Source organism: Neofelis nebulosa, chromosome 5, assembly GCF_028018385.1.
Source record: "Neofelis nebulosa isolate mNeoNeb1 chromosome 5, mNeoNeb1.pri, whole genome shotgun sequence".
NCBI lineage: Eukaryota > Metazoa > Chordata > Mammalia > Carnivora > Felidae > Neofelis > Neofelis nebulosa.
Genome location: NC_080786.1, coordinates 5784458 through 5796794, shown reverse-complemented (window position 1 = coordinate 5796794; position 12337 = coordinate 5784458). Strand labels below are relative to the sequence as shown.

At 51.9% G+C, this 12337-nt stretch overlaps 1 protein-coding gene and 1 long non-coding RNA gene across 4 annotated transcripts in view; both read right to left on the bottom strand.

Moving 5' to 3' along the window:
- The window catches only part of ITGA9 (integrin subunit alpha 9), a 363974-nt gene that overhangs the window by 105469 nt on the left and 246168 nt on the right, over positions 1–12337 (bottom strand). The gene's annotated exons all lie outside the window — the stretch shown is intronic.
- On the bottom strand, positions 7618–8687 carry LOC131511588 (uncharacterized). Its single transcript, XR_009261610.1, has 2 exons — positions 8207–8687; positions 7618–7818 (listed from the first exon to the last, which is right to left on the bottom strand). It is a non-coding gene; the product is annotated as an uncharacterized LOC131511588 (long non-coding RNA).

Genomic DNA, 12337 nt, shown 5'->3' with positions numbered 1-12337 from the left:
CCACAGGGATATGAACTTGAGAATACAAACAAATAAAAAGAAATCAGCCAGCTCTAACTGAAAAGCCCAAAGTGCAAAGAAAGGTGAGTAAGCCATGTCTTAAGGCTTAAGACATCATGATTTGATTTTCATCTAGGAACTTGGTCCTTCTGTTAAACAGAGGCCATGTCTTGTCTTAGATTAAAAAAAAGGTTTTTTTTAATGTTTATTCATGTTTGAGAGACAGAGAGAGACAGAGCATGAGGAGGGGAAGGGCAGAGAGAGGGGGAGACACAGAATCTGAAGCAGGTTCCAGGCTCTGAGCCATCAGCACAGAGCCCGACGCGGGGCCCCAACCCAGGACCTGTGAGATCATGACCTGAGCTGAAGCCAGACGCTCAACTGACTAAGCCACCCAGACGCCCTCGAAGAAAGATCAGTAAGCCATGCCTTTTAAGCCTTAAGACATAATGATTTGACTTTCATCTAGGAACTTTGCCCTCCTGTTAAACAGAAGCAACGTCCTTTCTTAGATTTTTTTTTTTTAATTTCTTTTTTTTTAACGTTTTATTATTTATTTTTGAGACAGAGAGAGACAGAGCATGAATGGGGGAGGGGCAGAGAGAGAGGGAGACACAGAATCGGAAGCAGGCTCCAGGCTCTGAGCCATCAGCCCAGAGCCCGACGCGGGGCTCGAACTCACAGACCGTGAGATCGTGACCTGAGCCGAAGTCGGACGCTTAACCGACTGAGCCACCCAGGCGCCCTTTTCTTAGATTTTTAAAAACACGCTTTCTATTCTTAGATTAGAAAAAAAAAATAGTTCCCAGATTTTGCAAATTCTTCATCAACCAACTAAGAATTCAGCGTTGAATTCTATCTCACAAATCAAATTATTTCGATTTTCTTTCACTCTTTTTTCCTCTTCCCTACAGGTTGGCTGGAAAATCAATAAGGTGAGGGCCTCTCGGAACCTGCAGGAAAGAATTTAACATCGGGGCATAAAAACAATGTATGAGTGGTGTTTGCATGAGAAAGGAATTAAGTGTTTGTAGGAATTCAGTGTTTGAGAGGTACTTATTAAAATCCTGGCCAGGAATCTTGGTGTTAGAGATGTACTAACAGTGAAGAGTTTTACCCCACCTACAAACCCGCTTACACTCCTGCCCACTCGAAACCCATTTTCAAAGGACTGTGCCAGGAAGGGTGTTGCTACTCAAAGTGTGGTCCTTGCACCTGCAGCATCACCGACACTTGGGAAACGTGTTAGAAATGCAGATTCTCAGGTCGGACCCCAGACCTGCTGAGTTAGAGTCTGTATGTTAACACGATCTCCAGGCAGCCTCTATGATTGTGACCATGTGAGAAGCACTGCTCTACATCACTGAGCCCACCCGCTCGGGAAACAAGAGTGGAGACCACCTTCCTCATGCTCCCCGCCCTCCAGAAAAATATGCACACGGCTGATGTTCTTTGAGGGCTACTGCGTGTGTGCAGACACACTCTTCTGGAGCTGGAGATCTGCCCATTCCCATGTCCCTTATCTAGGTCCCCCCCACAGCAGACGCCGGGACAAGGACTGGGCTGCAAGTCCTCTATTTGGGAGGCGACCCCAGGGCAGGAATGCCACGGACGGGTGAGAAATCCGGGGCGTCTACCCTTCAACATCCGACTCTCCTTGTCTGAGTTGTCCCAGGAACGCTGACCGTCCTGCACTCCAGCCCCTCGGTGCTTGAGCATAGCACACGCCGACTGGAACCGGCTGGAGCCAGGGATATCATGCGCAGTTGTGTAGGCTGTTTATTGCACAAGAGAACTAGCTGAGGGGGAGAAGGGCTGAAAACCAGCTCACGGCTGCTCTCCAATCCTGCTCCTGGCCAAGAGGCCGTGGACCACCAGAGGGGGCGCTTCTCTCCAATTGGTATGACAAGTGCTAGAAAGACCACGTCTAATGTGGAAAGCTTTCTAAAAAGGACTCAGGTGGAGCCCTGGCGCAGACCTACTGAACCACGGCACACAGCACAGGCAAGCATTTGCTGAACAAGCTCCCCGGGGGTTCCAACGTGCACTCGAGTTGAACACCCTCGGAGGTTAGACTGCATTATAATCATTGTTCAAGGTGCAGATGGCCGGCCCCACCCTCCAGAGTGGGGTTCCTTAGAGCAGAAGCAGGGTCAGAACACGTGGATTTGGAATCATCTGAAGCACATGTACTACGCCAGCTTTTGAAACAGACCCCAAGGGCTAGGATAGTCACCGCCTTTTTGGAGGTTAAGAGATTGAGACCCAGACTGAAGGGGGTGGGGTGGGGAAAAGTGCTTTCCCTGGGTTCCAACTCGTGAGGACAGAACACCTGTCAACAGGTCCCACACTGCCTCAAACGGGAGCCTCACACACTGCAGCCCCCATGCCCTCCAGGAAGTGGCAAAGAGAGGCGAACTCCAGAGACCGAGGCCAGTGCCAACATGGGTGCCCGCCTTCTGCTGCCCCCGAGGAAGCCCATCCATTCATTCAACAAGCGTTTCTTATTTTGTCTCAAATGGGAAACAGCTCCTGCAGAATAATTCTTATGTACGAGAGATGCGTGTTTTCTGTTACGTCTCACGTTCTTTTGTTCGTCCTCTCATTTAATAATTGTCTGCTGAGCAGCCCTGCTGTCCTTCGCTGCTCTTATAAGCAGGCCCCTGTTGCCTCCCAGGAGGTGCTCCCAGCCTGCGGGGAGGGAGAAGGACCCAGCTGCTGGAGGAAAGACCCCTGTATACTCACTCCTGTATGATGGCTGCCCGGGAGTGATGCACTCGATGGGCAGAAATTGAGCTCCCTGTACAAATCCAGAACACGGAGGTCAAAAACTATTACAAATGACGAGCAACTCAAATTAAAAAATACTCTTCACAGGGGTGCCTGGGTGGCTCAGTCGGTTGAGCGTCCGACTTCGGCTCAGGTCATGATCTCGCAGCTTGTGAGTTCGAGCCCTGCGTCGGGCTCTGTGCTGACAGCTCAGAGCCTGGAGTCTGCTTCGGATTCCGTGTCTCCCTCTCTGCCCCTAACCCACTCGCATTCTGTCTCTGTCTCTTTCAAAAATAAATAAACATTGGGGCGCCTGGGTGGCTTGGTCGGTGAAGCGTCCGACTTCGGCTCAGGTCATGATCTCACGGTCCGTGGGTTCAAGCCCCGCGTCGGGCTCTGTGCTGACAGCTCGGAGCCTGGAGCCTGTTTCAGATTCTGGGTCTCCCTCTCTCTGTGACCCTCCCCCATTCATGCTCTGTCTCTCTCTGTCTCAAAAATAAATAAACGTTAAAAAAAAAATGTAAAAAAAAAAACATTAAAAAAAATTTCAAAAACTACTCTTCCTAAAATGGCAAGATCTAGCTGAGGGCCCTCTTATTCAGAACCGTATCTAGCAGACTAAATAAGGCAAACAGGTCCCTGTGGGACTTACGTTCCGTTATTAATTTACTCAACAGGCATTAGTGGACTAATCTCGAGTGCCAAGCATGGAGGTACTAAGCAAGCCTTCCTGTTAAACACCAGACGTAGAGCGACTGCCTTGGTGGCTGATCTAACAGAGCAACATACACCAGTTGAGGACTCGAGGTGTAGGGAATGCCCACGGGAAGGTCAGAGAGGAGAGCACAGGCTGTATCTCAGGATGTTCCGATTACTCACAGGCCAAGGAAAAAGCCTGGTACCAAGAACCTTGAGTATCAATACCAAGATTAGGACAAAAGCAAGTTGGGACACCCGGGTGGCTCGGTCGGTTAAGCGCCCGCGACTCTTGGTTTCGGCTCAGGTCATGACCTCACGGTTCGTGGGTTCGAGCCCTGCATTGGGCTCCATGCTGACAGCGCAGAGCCTGCTTGGGATTGTCTCTCTCCCTCTCTCCCTGCCTGTCCCCTGCTCGCTCGCTCTCTCTCTCTTTCTCGATAAGTAAATAAACTCAAGTTAAAAAAAATAAAAAAATAAAAAAAAGAACAAGAAGAAGCCCGTTTTATAGCACTGAACTGAGAAGGGCCCTCTACTGTAACTAAATGCTAATGTCATGTGTCCTTTTTTGTATTTTCAAGAACGCTATGGGGAGTGTCCTGGTTTTCTAGGATTATGGTTGGCTTTCTCTATATTTGGTTTCAACATTTTCAGTTAATTGGCCAATTATTTAAAATGACTCACACACACAAAGAGTAAGGGTTGCTTTTGGTTGTTTTAATGACTAGGTTTTAAGTTTAATCTTGCTGGAGTTGTTTGTAAAAGATCTGACTTTTCCTGGTTCTCTTAAAAAAAAAAAAAAAGGTGAGCCGCAGGTTCATAACACTTTCTCGGGGCCCGTGTGTTTTGAACTTGTTGTTGTGACACTCGTGATGTCAGAAGCTGGCTTTGGTGGCAGGGGACCGACGCATGGACTGCCTTCTTTATTACCTCCCAAGCCCTGACGCTGCAAAAGCAATCAGCTGATCCGCACTTTCTGTGCGTCCGTCTGTCATCTCCTGGGTGTCTCCCCCACAGACAGTTTTTGCTTGTTCTTTATTCTCCCTTGGACAACGTTTTCATTTGTCTTGCTTTCCACATTGGGTTTTAGTTCCACTTCAGCGGGCTAGACTGACCACACAGCGCCCTGCTCACAGCAGAGCAGAGGAAGGGTCCACAGCGCGGGAAGGGCCCCCTCCCCCTCCCCACGCACCTCTACACACACACACACACACACACACACACACACACACACACACACGGCCGTGCACACAGCAACTCTTTGTGAAAGGGGAGAGAGAGATGGCCGTGCTTGGGAATTCCCATCCCCTCGGGGGAACTCTTACCCTGATGGGGATGCGCTGAGATGTGACTTGTAACTCTGGGTGGAAGTTACCCACCTTCTTTCTCCCCGCCCCCCCCCCCCCCCCCCCCCCCCCCCGCCCCAGCAAGAACTTCAATATACCTTGCTGGCCTCCTTCTCCACTTCCCTACTGGGTTCTCCTGGGAACACTTCCTAGTATGTTACTTTTGCAGGATGCCTCATCTCAGGATTTCAATCCAGGGAACTCAGAGACCATCAGAGAAACACCCAGGTTCCCTCCTCTGTCTGTACTCCAGGTAGGGGGAAGGCGCCAGTGGGAACACTTCAGGATGTGAGCACATGGCCTCCCGGGCCTTAGAAAAGCTCTCATTCTCTCTAACGCACGATGCAGCGCTGAGCTGCTTTACTGGGAATGTCCGTTCCAACCGAGCAAACCGGGATCTTTTAAAACAAAGAATTCCACCCGCCCAGCGTTAAGGGTGCAAGCTAAGACGGCCGTGCAGACTTCTGTGACTCATATATTGATTTCAATCCACTTAAGTGCCTCTTAAACATAGACTCATTTAATTAACGTTCCTAAGCATTTTCTGTTTGTCCACTTTGGGAAGGAGGCCTCCCACGCTGCCTGCACCAGGCTCCGGGAAGGGGCCCTGAACGGTGGGCGGCGGGCGGGTTAAAGCCACTCTCCTCTTTACAGAGCTTTCCAGGGGGAGGGCCCCGGGGCCCCGTGAGCTTCTCGACCTGTGATTGCACAATGAGTTTTTTCACACTGCCTTGGGTTCAGGTCGTGGTTCTACCACTTGTCCAGTGGTGCCTTAAGAACCTCCCTGTAAACACACAGAGAGGAATTCCTACCCCACCAGCTTGCTGTAAGGACTTAGCCAATCACTTTGGTGCTGCCACCGCGGTGCAGGTGGTTGCTACTCAGCTCCACCGGGGGGGGGGGGGGGTTGCGGACTTTTCAAGTGCTTCCTTTGCTCTGAGCCGCTACATTTGGGGGGCAAATCCTTAGGCCTGTTTAAAGCCTCTCCCAGAGCTCGACCCTCAACCTGGCTGGGCTGCCTGAAAACTAAGTGACAGAATCAACGTGCACTGAACTCTGACCATATGGCAGGCTCTGCCCTAGGCGCTTTGTCAGGACGGACAGGTTTATGCTTCTCAACAACCCTGCGAGGTAAGTAATCGATCATCCATTTTGCAGAGGAGCATCCAGAGGCCCAGGGAGGGTGAAGGAACTGGTCCGAGGCCCCCCGCAGCTGCGTGGTAGCAGCAGAACTCGACTGGGGCCGACCGACCCCAGAGCCGATAGCTCCTCACCGGGACCAGTCTGCAAGGGGGCCTTCAGGGCACGGGGTGCGCAGGTTTTCCTTCCTCTGCTGTGCAATCACGCGCCTACAGCGCAGAGGTTCTTCAAGTCTCTTGTGCATCGGACGGACCCTGCTGGGACTCGCCCGCAGGACTTCTGATTCAGCAGGTCTGGGGAACGGTCCGTGAATGCACTTTCCTCATCGGGTCCCAGGTGGTGCGGACGCTGGTGTCCCGCTGGTATCAGGAGGCCATGCTCGGAGTAGCGCCAAGCTGCATTCTCAGAGCCACTGGCCCTGGGCACGACCCACAGTGGAGGACGGCCTCCTAAGAAGGAGTAGGACTTGGGGCGAGTGGGTGGCTCAGTCGGTTAAGCATCGGACTCTGAATTTCGGCTCAAGTCATGGTCCTGCAGGATTTGAGCCCTGCGTGTGGGCTGTGGGCTGACAGCATGGAGCCCGCTTTGGATTCGGTCTCCCTCGCTCTCTGCCTCTCCCCCCACTTGTTCGTGTTCTTTCTCTCTCTCTCAAAATAAATAAACTTAAAACAAAAAAAAAAAAAATAAAAAGAGGGAGTAGGACTCAGTCTGCTCAGCCAGTGAACACGGGACACGGCCCCTTCCAGGTAGGCTAGGAAGTTTGTGGGGCCCCTGCTGCTGGCGTATGGGAGCCCTGCACGGGCCAACCACTGTCACCGGGATACCCGCACGTCACCTTTCTCTACACTGCCCCTCACCCCCCTCAAGCCCCAAAATGCAGCCAGAAGATTAACATGACGGTACCGTGGTGAAGAAATGCTGAAGAGAACAGAAGGGCAGGAGGGAATAAACATTTACCGAATGTCTTCTCATGTTGGACCTTGAAGTGCCATGTTATCTGAGCCTGCCACTGTGAGGTAGGGCTCATAACCCCCACTTTACAGATGAGGAACATGAGGCCCCAGGAAGTTGGACAACTTGCCATTATGTGGGCAGCTACATCGCAATTCCAACCCTGGTCAGTTTGGCCGCTCGGCACCTAAGCTTCCTCTACCCCGGGTTGCGCCCCTGTGACCGTCTAGATGGTAGGCATCCTGTCTCAGACATAACTGGACCCGAGCAGGCTGCAGAGAGAGGCCTGGGGCCCCGTGTGGTATTTCTGCTGGAGAAGGAAACATTTCACACGCAGCGTCTCAAGCCATAAAACGGACTCTGGTCTATGCAGGGTTTCCCGGCCAGAAATAAAAGGGCCAGATGGTGTCTCACCTGCCTGGGGGATCCACGGCTTATCCTCAGCCCAAATAGAAACAGCAGTGTGACTGCAAGGAGGGTGGCCCCAGGCCTTCAGAAATGGCCAGCAGATGCCTATGGTGGCAGGCAACGTGCCCATCCGTGAGCCTCAACCAGCAGCCCCCTCGTGAAGAGAGCACAGCAGGCTTTTTACAAAGAGCACAGAGAGTTTTCTTTGGCACAAGATTCAGATTTCCTGCCCTGTTCCAATGACCTCACGAGGGAAGCGCCCTCGGACCCCTCCCCAGTGCCAACGACCTCGGTTTCACAGCTCAGGCTTTCTGCTTATTTGGGGAGAGAGCTTGTTTCTTGTCTTCTCGAGGCCCTCCTCCCTCCTCCATCTGTGGCTCAGTCCTGCCCTCCTCTGTGCTTGGAGAAGACAGGCTGTCCTTTCAGCTGGAACCTTCCGGATGAAGGGATACAGAGGAGGGAGGCCCCTCTGTTGCGAGCACCAACTCTGCACCTCCTCAGAGCCCTCCTGAGAAACGACACGCGGGGGAAGAATTCTGTGTTTGAATCTTACAACTGGCACTAAAAAGTGACAGGAAAAGTCACACGAACCTTGAGACAACAAAAGCTCCCACTTGGGTTGTCCAGGCCCGAGTTCTTTCAAGGGTTTCAGAGAAGAACCGGAAATTCTGGCTCCTCCCCTGGGTGGATACCATCCAATGTCAAGATCCCACCATTGGCATTTTAACCCACTCATTTCTAGAGCCATTGGTCATGTCCTAGAGTTACAGGTGGACTTAAGATGGCCACAGAGCACTTAGGAGTCAAGGCTGGGGTAGGGAGAACCTCTTCCTTCATCAACATGAGCAGGGGAAGTAGGAACCCTCAACTACTGTGTCTATGGCTAAGTTACTCACCTGGGCTGAGCCCGGTTTCTTGCCCTGGCACATGAGGATAATAACGCTTCTCATCCAGCTTTGTGAGAACTTACCACAAATCCCCTCTGGGGAGCCAGGAACTGTGGGTGGCACTCCCCCCCCAACTCCCACCCCCCCGAGGGGTGGGGCATGTGACCTAGGCTAGGACTTTTATGACATGAGATTGCTCATTGACTGCAGCTTGGCAGCCATTTTGCCACCCTGAGGGGACAGCCTGTCTGAGCAATGGACCAAAATGAGAAAGAGAAGCTGACAGATGGAGAGACGCTGTAACAACTTTCTGAGGCCCAAACAACAGACTGCGGCTCACGCCAACCCTAGGTTTTTTTTGTTTTTTGTTTTTTTCCAGTTTGCAAAATAATAAATTGCTTTTTCACCCAAGCCAGTTTTCATCACTTGCCACAAAAAGCTTTAAAACATGTATAAGTACCTATCTCAGTGTTCTGGGAAGTAAATTAAGTAAAAGCCCTTGAAAGGGCCTAGCAGAGGGTGGTGTGGAGAGGGGTCCCCAAAGTAGGGCCATGGGCTACAGCTCTGGGGCCCAGCTCCCTGGAGAGGGCGGGGAGACTCAGCCATGATGGCTCCAGGCACCAGAGGGGGGCCGGGGGGGTTCTCATCAGAGGGTTTTAGGGGGACATGTGTTAGATTCCACACTGAGATGGAGTCTTCTATCTGGATCCCACAGAGGAATGGCCTATATCTGAAGCGGCCTCAGAGCTGACCTAATACCATCAGCCCTTTAGTTGTAAAGGTGACTCAGGTTCATTCGTGTCTGGTAGGCATGCCTAGGCTTGCGGGACCTTGAACCCCGTCCTTGTCCACCGTCATTTGGGAATGCTGCTTCTGGACCTTGGAGGGCCAAGAGAATCTTTGTTTTCAACGAGTGCCAGGAACTGTTGCTGGCAGTCTACAGACAGCACTAGCTTATAAGTCCAGAACATCCATCCTGAATAGGGACAGTGATCTCCAAGTGTGTCTGTAAATTATTTGCTCCTCCTCCCCTCAAACCGTGGAGTCTCAGTCCCCAGCCTCTGAACGTGGGCCAGACTTACTGACTCACGTCCAAATAACATCATGTGGCACAAGTGACGGATTCTGTGTGACCTTCTGAGAGAAGGTCGTGAGCAGGTGAGCTGCCTGGTTCGCTCTGGGGAAAGTCAGCCGCCATGTGGTAAGGACACTCAGACCACCTGCTGCAGGCGCCTTGGTGCGGAAAATGTGAGGCCTCCCACCGACCGCCACCACCAACCTGCCAGCCACGTGGGGAGCTACCTCAGAAGCAAATCCTCCAGCCCCACAGCCCAGCCAAGGCTTAGACAGCTGTAGCCCTAATCAGATCCTGATGGAGCTCTCGTGAGAGACCCTGAGCTAGAAGCATCCCAAACTGCTGACCCTCTGTGAACGATAACGACCGTTGTTTGCAGCGACTAGGTTTTGAAGTGATTTGCTGCACAGCAATAGATGTGTAGGCATCGTTAGGGCTGCGGTACAGAGACCCAGACTCAGACAGTTGGGGAAGGGGGTAGACTAAGGCCCACCTCATCTGGCTCCAAGGCCAGAGTCTTCTCCTCGTGCCCACTCCAGGGAGGGTGCTGAGTCACCAAGCCTTCCTTGTATTTTGGTCATAGGTAGGGTGACCATGGATCCCAGTTGCCTGGGACAGTCCCAAGTTATGCCTGTTTTCCTGGGGCTAATTGTTAATGATGCTCCCAGTAAGTCCCTGAAGTGTCCCAGTTTGATAGACTCTACGGTCACCCCAGAAATAAGGAACCCTCTTGGAGGACACTCTGAAGCCAGAATGACTCTGTTCAGTGTCCAAGTGACAGTCCTGCTCACTTTCCTCCCACCTGACCCACGCCTGTGAGCTCATCCTCAAACCCTATCTTATCTCATTCTCTATTTTGGGCAGGGGACGGCAGCAGGTAGGACAACAATATTTACTTCCTGGCAGTTTCCTGATGTCAAGGATTAGGCCCTGTCCTTAACTGTGAGGCAGGATGGCAACAGAAAAGCTTTGTCATCAGACAGATGGGGGGTGTAGTCCCACGCTGCCACTTGGTAGCTTGGTGACTTGGAGAAAACCACCATCGTCCTGAGCTGAGTCTTCCCCTCTGCGAAACAGAGATGATCATTCCATCTCCTCAGGATCAGCAGGGGTGCTTCTTGACACAATGTCTGTGACTGTGCCCAACAGAGTCCCTGTCACACCCTGGGTGTGCTCCTCTCCCTAGCACGGCTCTGCTGAGTCTTTGTGAAAATCAAGCCAGAGCCGGAAGCCAACCCGTACTCGGTTTTCTCTATCACAAGAAAGAGTTGGATGGGGTCCTTTCCTCCTCCCGGTGTCATTTTCACCCACACAGAGAGACAGAGAGGGCACAAGCAGGGGAGGGACAGAAAGAGGGAGGGAGGGAGAGAGAATCCCAAGCAGGCTCTGCACTCTCAGCGCACAGCCCGACTCGGGGCTCGAATTCACGAAACTGTGAGATCGTGACCTGTTCACAACTGACGGAGCCCCCCAGGGGCATCCAGGGAGCATCCTTTAGAAACACCGGATTCTCGAGCTCTGCTCCCGACTTTCCAAAACCTCCCAGAGCTGTGCTCTGCTTCCTCCCTGTAGGATCCTTGAGTTAAAGTTGAGAAGTAAAGACAATGACACCCCCCTCCATCCCTCCTCACGTCCGCGCCTCCTGGCAGCTGCCCCCAGCAGGAAGTAGACTTCATTTTTCCACCTCGGGTCCGGGTGGAACGCTTGACTTAGTCTGACCAACAGAACGCAGCAGGAGCGATGCTCTGCCTGTGGCAGGCTTCATCTCCGGAGCGCTTGGAACTTCCGCTGGCTCTCGGGAAGCCCACGTGATCCTGGGCTGGCCTGCTGGAGGACGAGACCACAGAGCTGTCGCTCCCATGGCCCGAGACAACTGCCCGCGGGCCTGCCAGCTCCCCACAGATGCCCCCGCAAAGTCGGAAACTGGGCCTGGTGTTGCGGGACCACCGCCAGGGTCATGAGCAACGTAAGATGACTGTTATTGTATTGGGCCACTACAGCTGGGGGTGGTCTGTGCCAGCGATGGGTACAGAGTTGTTGTGAGGGGTACATGAGGGCCCTTGTGAGTTACTGACGTCCCACCCGGCCAGCAGGAAGCACTGAGGAAGGGGTGGCCATGATAACGTGGTTGGCCACCCATCCGCCTCGCCAAGCCCATGCTGCCAGCCCAGGAAAGCCCTGGCCTGTCCCTACTCTTCTTGCTATGAAGTTACGGTCAGTTCTTCTTTGGTTAGCCCCCATGGAGAGGCAGAACGGACGTCCACAGAGGAGAGCAGAGAAAGAGGAGAGAGACAGAATATAAGAACACAACTGCAGAGTGGCTCTGAGGGGTGGGGTCCCCACTGGGCCCACTGACTCAAGCTAAGGGAAACGGGGCCCTGGAGACACGGGACGTGCACAAGAAACCTGGGCATCAACGCATTCCACTGTACTTGTGTCCCTGGGGACCGAGGAGTGAACTCCTGAACACGGGAGAACATTACCAACTCAAGATGGATGACAAAAAATGGCCATCAGTTTTATTTACTGTCCCCAAACCTTCAAAGTGCTTGAGGGTACCTCAAGTAGAAAGAAACGGGACAAAAACACAAACAGAACAAAAACAAGGGAGGTGTTTCGTAAACTTCTTCAAGGAGATGGTTTTCCTCAGTCCCACTTAAACAGAAGATAACTCACCGGTAAGACTGTTCTTTACCTCAGTATTTGTTAAGCTATTGAAGCACGTTTAACTTTTTATTTGCGCTGCACTGACCTCTGTTAAGATGTTAAGATTAAAATTTCTTCAGCATTGATCTTCTTGTAAACAGAAGGAGTTTGTGGTTGAAGTAATCAATTCCTTATTTACCTTTCCTAAAGCCTGGGTTTTATTTGTTTAGCTCAAAATAAGGCCTCTTGCACAGTATAGTTGAAATGTCATAGCTTTTCAGGCATTTTCCCATTTACGTTGCTTCCTAATTTATATCTAGCGTCAAGCACAGTGATCAGGAGGAGTCAAGGTCTAGATTCAAACTCCACCCATCTCCATCCAAAACACAAAGTCTTATCTGTTCACCTCTACTTAGAAT